We start from the raw sequence: 10,713 nt of genomic DNA, 5'->3' as shown, positions 1-10,713 counted from the left end.
CATCTCCTCCTCCCCCACCCTCGTTCTGGCCTTTCCTCCCCCTTCCATGGAGTGGGGAGTGTAGAACTCGGGGCCTGGTTCGGACCTCTCCCATGTGGCTTGGCAACCTGCCGTTTAAATGCTCCTATTCTGTCCCCTCCTTGGGATTACTGTACAGTGAGGAGATTGGGGACTCAATTTAAATCTTCTCAAATCTCCGGAAAGGTTGTCACCAACTTTTAAAATAGAAGTTTGCTAGCAATTTGGACAAGTGGGCCGCGCCCCTTCCATACCTTTACCTGGCTCTTAAAGCCGCAGCTTCCAGCCCTCAGGAAGTGTGCTCGTCCTATACATTTATACGGGACTCAGTTTCCCTGATTTGGTCATCCTGCGTCTGTAGAAGCCTCAGAATTACGCTTTCGCATGCTCACAAGGCTGTCTACAAAGACGGGATTTTAAACTGCTCTCGGTTTTTTTCTTAGCCTCAGGGCACTACTTAAAACTTTCTTAGCTGCTTGTGGAGAGATAACCTAGGTAAGCCAGGCTAGGTCTGTCTCACACTTTCCTACCTTACCCTACAGGTGGGAACTCGTTTGCTCCTAATTTTCTTAGTCCTAAAACCTTTTGCTCTTAGTACACTCGGTTCTGGTTCTATTCTTTTCTGGATTGGCGTTCTATGTCCCTGCCAACAAAGGGTTTTTTCCTGGGCTCCAACCCTGGCCAGGTTGCAGCTTCAAGAAAGACCTTTGGAATGATGGCTGGGGAATAAAATTTTAGGTCAAGGCAAATTAAATTCTTTAAAAGATGGCTTTTTATTTCTTTTCTCCCCTCATTCCTTGACTGCAGCAAGAAATGAGTTAATGGGAGAAACTGAAGCCATTTAAGAATTTGGTGAATACCTTTAGGAAAGAAGTCTGTCTTTCCCTTGTGCTTTTCTATGTTCTCTAGACTTGTTCCCTGTTTTCCCTCCCCATTCTTTGAGATGCTGAGGGACTAAGATGGGACAGTTTACCTTCCTACTTAGATGGTGTGTTTTCTAGAGGTATTGGGTAATTTGTAACTGAGTTATGCCTTAAAATTTGTCATCTCTGTTGGGCAATTATAAGTTATATGAAATTTGGTTCAGTTACTTGTGAACTTCAAGATCTGTGTAATGTTAAGAAAGATAGCTGTATAAGTTGTAAACCCTTTACTGTGATTCTTGAGAACTAGATTCATCTGAAGTCCTTGATTAATGATAAATGTAGAAGATAAAATCCTTTGGGACTGCAGCTAATATTTGCTGGGAGTTTTGAGTTCAGGTGTGACTGCATAGACCAGAAGTAAAACTGCCTTAAGTAGCTATTGTAATTTGTGGCCACACTATGGCTGCTGCTAAGCTTTTTACTTCCTGAGGCTAGAGTTCCTTTATCTAAAGGTTTACTTCGCCCAAGTACTTGGGGCTGCTCCCACCTTGCCTTTTGAGAAAGCTGGGAATCACATCGCCCTGAATAGGCTTAGGCCTAGAGCCTTTTACACTGTGTGTTGATGGAAGGCAGGGCTAGGCCCCTGACTTGCTGCTCCAGGAGCCCAGGGCTATAGAATATGCAGACTGTCTAGTGTTAAGAGAGGAGCTGTTGAAAGGAGAACACGCCCACCCCTACCACATCTCTCCTTCTACCTTGCCCTCAATGTTGGTGGCCCTCTTAGGAGGTTTCCACTGAGGCAAACCCACCATGTCATGCTTCTATAACGGGGGCGGCTCAAATGCCCGGGCTAATTTGAGCTCGCTGGGAGACTCTTGCAGTCTTGGGGGGATTTGTCGCTCATAGGATGCTGTGAGGTCGAAATCCTGGGGGTTTTTTTGGCAAACGGTCCTCTGGGAGGGCCCTTTGTGACACCTTCTAGAGACGTCTAGGAAGGTTACGTTATAGAATGCGAAAGTTTTCGGGTTTTGCCATGAATTAGCTTTCTTAACTCTGGACAAGGTAAAAGACTTTTTTTCTTTCCTTATCTTGCAGTGGACACCCAAAGGCCTCGGATCGGGCTTGGGTCGTCGTTGGGAGCTCTAAGCTCTGGCACAATTCTTTAGGAATTGCTGCAGATTGACAAAAGGCCTTCTTTTGTCGGCTCTATCTCTAAGATACGAGGGAGGCTGCAAGGATTTGGAAGAATAAAAGTTTTTACCTGTCCACACCCCATCCCTATGGAGATTTTAAGCTGCCTCTTAATGCAGAGACAAACACTGGGCTTGAGAAAAATGCCTCATTCTCAACACCTGAACTCTGAATAGATTAGCTGAATTCCCAATCTCTCTGGACACGTCCATCCTTTAAGTTTTTTTCTTTCTAATCCTGGGACTGATTATGCCCTCAGGCAAAAGCGTCGAGCCAAAACACACCCAGCACGGTTGTCTCTTTAAAAGCTGAAAGACTCAACCTAGTGAAACCTAGGACCCACCCACCATCTCAACTTTTTCGGGGTCCAAACCTCAATGTTTCTTCCACTCTGCTGCTAACACCTGTTGGTTTCCCTTTAACTCTAAACCTGAGACACTGAGCTCTTTTCTCAGGGCAACTTCTGTCTCCTGAAAAAACATTTGGAGCGGAAGCGCCGTTTAATACAAATCTCTCCCAGACTTAGGCCCGAAGGTGCCCTGGAAACTGTCCGAGGAGACCCCAGTCTCTGTCCTGAGTTCGAGCAGGAGGAACAATGGAGAAACTGCGTCACACCACAGGGGCTGAATTGGCCTCCAGTCCTGCTCCCCGGTAGGGAATTGGGGTTGGCCCTGTTTCCCTTTTTATCCCAGGACAGTCCCAATACCTCAGGGGCCCCGTAAGCTGGGTTGGCAGTGCTGAGATACTTTGCACTCCCTCTGACCCCTTCCACCCCTCCCCCATAAGAGTGGGGAAAGTGGGGGGAAGGCTTAGGATCTTTTCTTATTGAGGAACCAACTCTTTTTAAAGAAAGGCAGCACAGTTAAAAGACTTCTAAGAGCTTAAATTGCATTCTTATCTTAATTAGACATATAGTCCTCCAGTTTTCCCCTGACTTCTTAGTCTACACCCTGGACCAACACCAGGAGAAATTAGCTTATTTCCTGGAAATTAAGAGTGAAAGGGCTAAATTCGAGGCTACTTAACACTTTTTACTATAGACAAATAATCTTTTGCTCCCAGCATTTTCTCCTACTTCTCCTTGTTAGATGGGCCATCAGTATTTTACAGGCAGCCCACAGAAGGGACCTGATGCATCTCCTGCTGTCGTCATCTCCACCCTGGATGATACCCCAGTTTTAACCTGCTCCCGAGATCTGGGCTTCAACCTTTGGACTCTCAACCGCCCTTCAGCCTGGAGAACATGGGACAACTGACTGGGAATAACTGACCGGGATACACATCCCTTAGATGCCCTACTGCCATCCCCAAACCCCACACCTCATGCCTCACCTCCTGGCATGAAACCCCAAATCTCTACGACCCTTTCCAGCTCGAAGCAGTTAAGAGGAGATCGGCGCCCCTTTTCCCACATGCCTTTGGAGGTGACTGCTTGAGGGGGGGGATGAAGAGGGGACCCCTGAACTTGGAAAATCCTGGAAGGAGAAAATCTTCAATTCTATCTCAATATGAGACTTTGCCCTATTTCTTTTTCCTTAAATGAATTTAAGTTCCAATTGCTTGAGGGGGGAATGATGCGGGAAAGCTTGCTTTCTAGATTCCCATCCTCTCCTAGTTAATAATGTAAATTGCCCTTTAACTCACAAATCCTGGTCCCTTTGAATTCCAATAGAAGATCTGATCTGTTCCCAGCCCCACCCGGATATGAGCCAACTTTGGGGCTACACCCGAAAGCCCCTCAAGCTAAGTCTCCTATTATAAAAAGGCCATGCTGGGAACCCCTCTTTGCAGAGATTCCAAACATGGCTACCATGTGAGGACCCTCTGTCCAGTGCCCTCCTTATCTTTACCTTCGCCTATACTTTAACTTTGCTTATCTAATAATAAACCTCTTTTATCAGTCTAGCTCTCTGGGCCAATAAATGCTTTTATTGGGAACTCCCGCCGCTACTAGACCCCCTTGCGTCGAATCTGTACCCCAAACCTGCCACTAGACCTTAACCCTAATTTCATTTAGGTACCCCAAATCTAGACCTCAACAGTATGGGCACCATACCCTACCAAGTACACGCATATTATCAATGAAAAGTGACGTCAGAGGAAAGACGCGAGCGCTAAAAAGCAGACAGGGAAAGGTTTTCTGTGGATCTGGGGGTTCAGCGGAGCCTAGAAGGCAGGAATCAGGTGAGGAGGGAGTTTTTGCTTAAGATTTGCCATGGACCTCTCTTCGGGGGTCTCTGTTGAGAATGTTTTTAAGTATTTAAAAGTCATGATTAACCAAAACAAAACATTCATACTGTTGTTAAATAATGAAAATGAAAAGAAAATCAAGTTTTAAGGTCCCCTCTTGTAGCAAGCAATGGACTCATTTGCACCCTGGTCCGCAGCCTTCCCCTGTACCAAACTTCCATCCCATATGGACAATAATGGATTCTAGACCTACTTCTTACTAAATGAGGAAGGGCATCCGAAACCAGGCACTGAGATTGGAGTAGTGCTAGTAATAATTTATCAAGGTATGGATGAAGTTATGAGGTTGGCAAAGCATTTTCCATGAATTTTGACATTTGATCCTTGATAATATATTGTGAAGACTGTGTACATGGTCAAATATTAAGCCTGGGAGGGACTTTAGAAATGGAGCTATACTCCAATTAATAAATAATCCCAGGGATCTACAAATGGGCAGTTTTCAGAAGTAGAAATCTAAGCTCTCAATCAATAGCCACATGAAAAAAATACTGTCACTAATAGGAAAAAAGCAAATTAAGCAATCAAATTGTCTAGTTGGCCCCAAATAAAAGGAAACGGTAAACGTTGATGGGCTGTGGGAAAACATATACTAATGGACGGTTGGTGCAGCTGTGAATTAGTCTAGTTTTTCTGGAAAGTAGTTTGGAATTGTGCCCCCAAAGCTACTAAACTGTGCATGCCTTTTGATCCAGTGATAGTGCTACTAGATCCATATACCCAATAAATGCAAGAAAAAGGAATATAGATATAAAACTATATATTCTATTTGTATGAAAATATAGTGGCCAAGAATTGGAAACTAAGGGCAAATAGGTATCTTACATGTCATATAGTCTAACTTTGCCCTTTTACAGGTAAGGAACCTGAGACCAGAGGTGGTAAATGACTTATTTGAAGTCAAGACCACTTTTTTTGGTGATTACAATGTAATAAAGTTACCTTGATGAGAGTTATGATTTTAATCTAATATTAGACTAGTGAGTTTGTTGGCAAATCAGCAAACTTTTACAAAGCACCTTCTAAGTGCCAGGCAGCATACTAAGTCCTAAGAATAAAAAAAGAGGCAAAAGGAGATCATCATTAGATTATGATAAGCAAACAAATATGTACAAACATGGACATGCATGATGAAAAAAAACTTAACAGAGAAGGTACTCGAATTAAGAGGGGCTGGGAGGGCCTTCTTAAGGAGTATGAGAGTTTAGTTGGGACTTTTAAGGAAGCAATGAAAGTCAAAAGAAGAGATGAAGAAGGAGAGGGCATGGAGGGCCCGGAACAGCCAGGAGTCCAGTGTCACTGAGTACCAATGAGGAGTAAGGTGTAAGAAAGGGAGTGGGTAGGGTTGGGAGGGCTGATTATGAAGCCTTTGAACATGAAACAGAGGGTTTGGATCAAATCCAAACCTGGGGACACAGGGGTTTAATAGAGTTTATTGAGTAATGGGAAGAGAAAGACCAGTGACACAGAACACTTGTGTTGGAGGTCAGAGGGGTCTGAGATCCATTTTCAGCCTTTTTAGGAAATGGCCCTACCACTCAGTCTCTCCTAGGCTCGGTTTCTCATCTTTCATTACCTACCTCACAAAATGGCTGGGAAGGAATCACTTTGTAAGCTTCAAAAGAAATCAGGAGTAGGAGCTATTGTTATTATTCAGTATAACAAATTCTGACTGACTTCTTCCTCTCCAGGTCTCTTTTAAAGTTCCCATCATAAAGTATGACAATTCTAACAAGGAAATCATTCCCAGTTTGGTGGGAAAAGAAACTCTTTTTCATCACTCTTCAAAAAAGGTAACAAACTTAACCACTAAAAGGTTGAAATTTTAAGGTCATCCAAGGAAACTTCCAAGGCTGTAATGATCAAGAGATGACCAAGCTAGCCTCCTCAGCTCTTATTTAGCCCAGTGTGAAAAAAAATGGATAGAAATAACTAGTAGATTAATGATGCCCACACTCTCTTGGAGGGCTCTAATATTCTGCTGATCATAAATAATAATTCAGTAAGAACTTCTTTAATGCTAATATTCTAAAATATGAAATAACTTTTTAAATATTAAAATTGAAATATAAAATTTTATTAAATGATATATTCATTTTAAATATGAAAATGTATATTATAAAAATTATTTATTATACTTTTCATCATAGAAGTAAGCTTAATTTCCTCTATTTTACTCCCCAAATTCCTTGGTCTACCTTGTTCCCAGTTTAAGCCATTTCTTGGGCCAGACTTTATGGATTCCGTGATTAAATTTCAAAACCCTAAATGTTTTCATCACCAAATTAGCTTGGAAAGCACTTCAGAAAATTGTTGAAAGTTTTGGAGCCTGAGAATCTGGAATTTTTATCTTGGGGGCCAGAATGCCTTGATCTCAGTTCTAAAATCCCATTTACTATTCTGTGCTGGAAATGTTGCTCTGTCCAGCATAAATGGACTAGGTTTCTAGATCCTCAGGCCTAGAATCTTTGGCCCCTGATTCTCTAAAAATATGCTCAAGGAGTAAAGCTAAGATGCACTTGAGTGGTTCTTTGCTCTAGGAACACAAACTGATTGACCAGGATTTTCAGACAAGAGGCAGGAATAGTGACAGATCTCCATATGAGGATGAATTGGAGAAGCTGAAACTCAGCTGACCTCCCCTTCTATCTTTATCACTCACATGTCCCCAAAAGCAAATTTCTCTCTCCAACACATTTCATCATGATCTTCCTGGTTAGTTCATTGTAAGCTTTCCATTACAAAAAGTCTTGAAACATGATTTCCAAATTTATTAGATTTTTACATGCTTGATTTTATGACTCTGTCTCTCTCTCTTCTCTTGCTCTCTTCTTTCCTCTCTCTCTTCCTCTTTCCTTTCCTCCCTTCTTCTCTCCTTCTCTTCTTCCTCCCTTCCTCTTTTCCCCCCATTCTTTTTCTCCCCACCCCATCTCCAAGTCTCACAATATACAAACTTCTTTGTGAATTAAAGAAAACATCTCCTTTTTGATTGGAAGATTTAGGAAGAATTTTACAATATCCCTCAAAATATTTGGAAGCCCCTAAAGTGTTAGGAAACTATCCCTCCCTTAAGGAATTCTTTCCCCATCATATCATGGCACTTTATGGTATTGTGACAATATCACTGGTGTCATAGAATCCCAGGAAACGGAATTCTAGTATTGAAAGAGAACTTAACTTCACAAACCCCCAGGGAGATGCATTAATCCCTTCTAAAATATCGCTAGTAAATGATTGTCTAGCCTCTGATCGCCTCCAGAGACTGGGAACTCACTCCATACTGAGCCAGCCTTAGCCATACTGAGGTAGGAAGCCCAAACATTCCATTGTCAGGTTGCTTTTACTGTTACTTTCTTTATATCAAGCAAAAATCTTCCTCCTTGAAGTAGCTGTCTATTAATTTGAATTTCTCCCTCTAGACCCTCATAGAATCAATCTAATCACATTACAATCTAATTACACACAATATCTCTTCGAATATTTGAGAATAACTATCATATCCCACCCACTCTTTTTCCAATCTTTCTCTTCTTAAAGGTTAAGTATCCCAGGTCCCTCATTTACCATGTTGGTTGTCTTTATCTGAATATATTCTAGTTTGTCAATATTCCTCTTAAAACATAATGATTGTTACTAAGGAGCCTTAAGGTTTGCAGCACACTTTCCATATATTATTTTATTTAATCTTGTCTTATGAGATAGGTGTTATTATTATCATAAATTATATAAGAGGAAATTTGAGACTAATAGAGGTCAAGTCAATTGACAGGGTCACACAACTAGTACCAGTATCTGAAGCCATATTTGAATGCAGGTATGCTTCTGACTCCAAATGCAACCTTCTTTCCACTACAGCTCCTACTTGCTATTAAAGTACCTGGAACAGAACCCATACCCTAAAAGTGTAGAGTAATTAATAACCATCCTTCATTTGAGCATTATGTTTCTATTAATATAATTCAAAATTACATTAAGTTTTTTGTTTGTAATTTGTTTGGTATATTTTGGCCACTATATCACACTATTGACTTATATTGACTCTTCAGCCAATTAAAATCCCCAGATCTTTTTTTCATGTAACACTTTCTTATTTAGCCTCTGCTATTTTATATTTATAGAGATGTTTTTATTTGCTTATATTTTTAAGACAAGTAAAATAATTCAAAATTTTGATCCATATCTGTGATTTAATTGGCATAGAGAATGCTAACCAAGGAAATTTCCTCTGTGTATACAGAACAAGAACTTTCTGAGAATTATCGAGAATTAGAGAATTATCTAGAATATTTGGAAGTGAAGTGAGCTAATATGTGTTAGAGGTGGAGTTTGAACCTTGGTCTTCCTAATTGTGACTATGGCCCTCTAGTCACTAAGCCCTATTAACTCACATTCTTATTTATGTTTGTTAAATTTTGTTTTTTTTTTTTTTTTCAACTTGGACCATTATTCTAGCTAGTTTGTTGAGGAATCCTGATTGTCTCATTGAATAAGTTAACTTTCCCACTTTCTTGTCTTTAGAAAAAAATCAAATATTCATTTCTTCTGTATCTTTGTCTAGTTTATTTGGATCATTTGTGATTATAATATCTCTTTCTTGATATTTTTCCTTTCCTCTTGAACTCTTTTCTCTTAGAGAGTATCTAGCCATATGCCAGTCTTTCTCTAGACACTTTTTAGTTCTGCCTTCCTAAAATCTAGAATTTGGCCAGATTCATCTTTCATTTTTGTGTCATTCATTCCTTTATTCATTCCAGTAAACTTATTAAATTCTGCTTTGTGCAATACAATGTACACGGAACTGGGAATAATAGAAAGATAAATAAAACATAGACCTTCATTCAAGGAGTTTTGCAATCTAGTACAGGTGATAATGTGAGATACTGTGCATTATTTATCAATAATGGTTTTTATAGGCTGATAGAAATGCTAAGAAAGAATCAACATTGATTTCTCTCAGTGGTTCACCTGAATAATTGTAACAGCAAAATTTGGTTTTAATACCATGAAATCAAGCAATAATGTAGGATCCCTGTCAAGGGTCACCAGAAGCACATACATATATTCTATTTACAATTTAATTGTATAAATGTCCTTTGGAAAAGAAAGATAAATGCTACTAAAAAAAGACAGATTTGTAGAGGAAATTACAGGCAGTCACCTAGGACATCTCAATGAGACTGAAGCATCATAGATTTCTAGGATTCAATGGGGTAGGCACAAGAAGCAGCACCATACTAATAAGCAGACACATTACAGAAAGGAGCCACAAAAGTTCTTTCAGCTCTTTACAGAGATCCGGGAACCAAAAGTAAACTAGGAATAGCAGCATCTCTACCTCCTTGGAAGAGTGGGTGAGATGGGTTCAGTGCCCTTCTGGATTATAAAGTGCCCTTTAACCTTTTGTCTTGTGGAACTGAGTAAAGCCCTTTGAATAGAGTATATGAAGGACAGTCATATTTGATTGCCTAAAAATAATAATAGTAAAAATGTTAAATTCAGAAAGGAATATGAATTCAATTCAGAGAGAAGTCACTATTGGCTGGGAGCAATCTAGAAAGATTTGATAGGGATAATGGGAAGGTGTGTGGTATTTGCCCATGAAGGGCAAATTGAATTTCAGCCATTGCTGAGTCAAGTGGAAGACATACTAAATGTTGAGAATGTCACAATCAAAGTGGCAGAATTCAGAGCACTCAGCATAATCAAGGAACAGCTAATTAGCTATTTTAGCTATAGAGTACTGTGTTTGTCCTTCTTTCTCAAGGAGAATCGTTGACATCAGGAAGATGATGTCTTGACTTGCAAGTGAACTGGATTTAAGTGAGACAGAGTTACAGGTGAACTGGATTTAAGTGAGATGGGGCTGTGTAAAGTCATCAGCCCCAGTCTTTCCTGCAGTCATTGGAGTTCAGTGGTAAGACATAGGTCAGGATGACTACAGATGGCCCAGGATACAGTAATAGACCTTAGCTTTTTTAAAGTTAAGTCTTTTTCCAGATCTTAGTTTGTCTACCTATTCAGTGATTAAAGATTAGGTAAGAATTGAGGCAAAAGACTTCCTAGTTTGCCTTCACAAAAAAATCAGTCTGGGAGGAAAAGACCATCAGAGTTTTTGGACAGAAACAATTGCCTAAACAATGTACAAGTGAGGCTTAGCATTTTAGCGGAAACAATATGCTATATCAGATTAAAATTACAGATTGAAATTTGGTGGTCCTGGATGCCAGAGTAAGTAATTTGAACTTTTTCAGTAGTCAAGAAGAAGCACAAAATGCCTTTGAACAGTGGAGTTATGTAGAGTCAAACAACAATAATATGTAATTAGGAGCATTAGAAAGATCATCATAAAACCTAGGATAATATATATGTTCACTTTCTCTCAGTGTTC

The 10,713-nt window shown here is 40.1% G+C and overlaps 1 protein-coding gene across 2 annotated transcripts in view; it reads left to right on the top strand.

Moving 5' to 3' along the window:
- Positions 1-7,503: 7,503 nt before the first annotated feature.
- The window catches only part of LOC127562899 (uncharacterized), a 28,739-nt gene continuing 25,529 nt past the window's right edge, over positions 7,504-10,713 (top strand). For both annotated transcript variants that reach the window (XM_051998946.1, XM_051998944.1), the window contains exon 1: positions 7,504-7,630. The gene's annotated coding sequence lies outside the window, so the exon portion shown is untranslated. The remainder of the gene's footprint in view (positions 7,631-10,713) is intronic.

The sequence above is a fragment of the Antechinus flavipes genome, chromosome 4, assembly GCF_016432865.1.
Source record: "Antechinus flavipes isolate AdamAnt ecotype Samford, QLD, Australia chromosome 4, AdamAnt_v2, whole genome shotgun sequence".
Lineage (NCBI taxonomy): Eukaryota > Metazoa > Chordata > Mammalia > Dasyuromorphia > Dasyuridae > Antechinus > Antechinus flavipes.
Note: the sequence above shows the minus strand (reverse complement) of the source record. Positions and strands in the feature narration are given on the sequence as shown.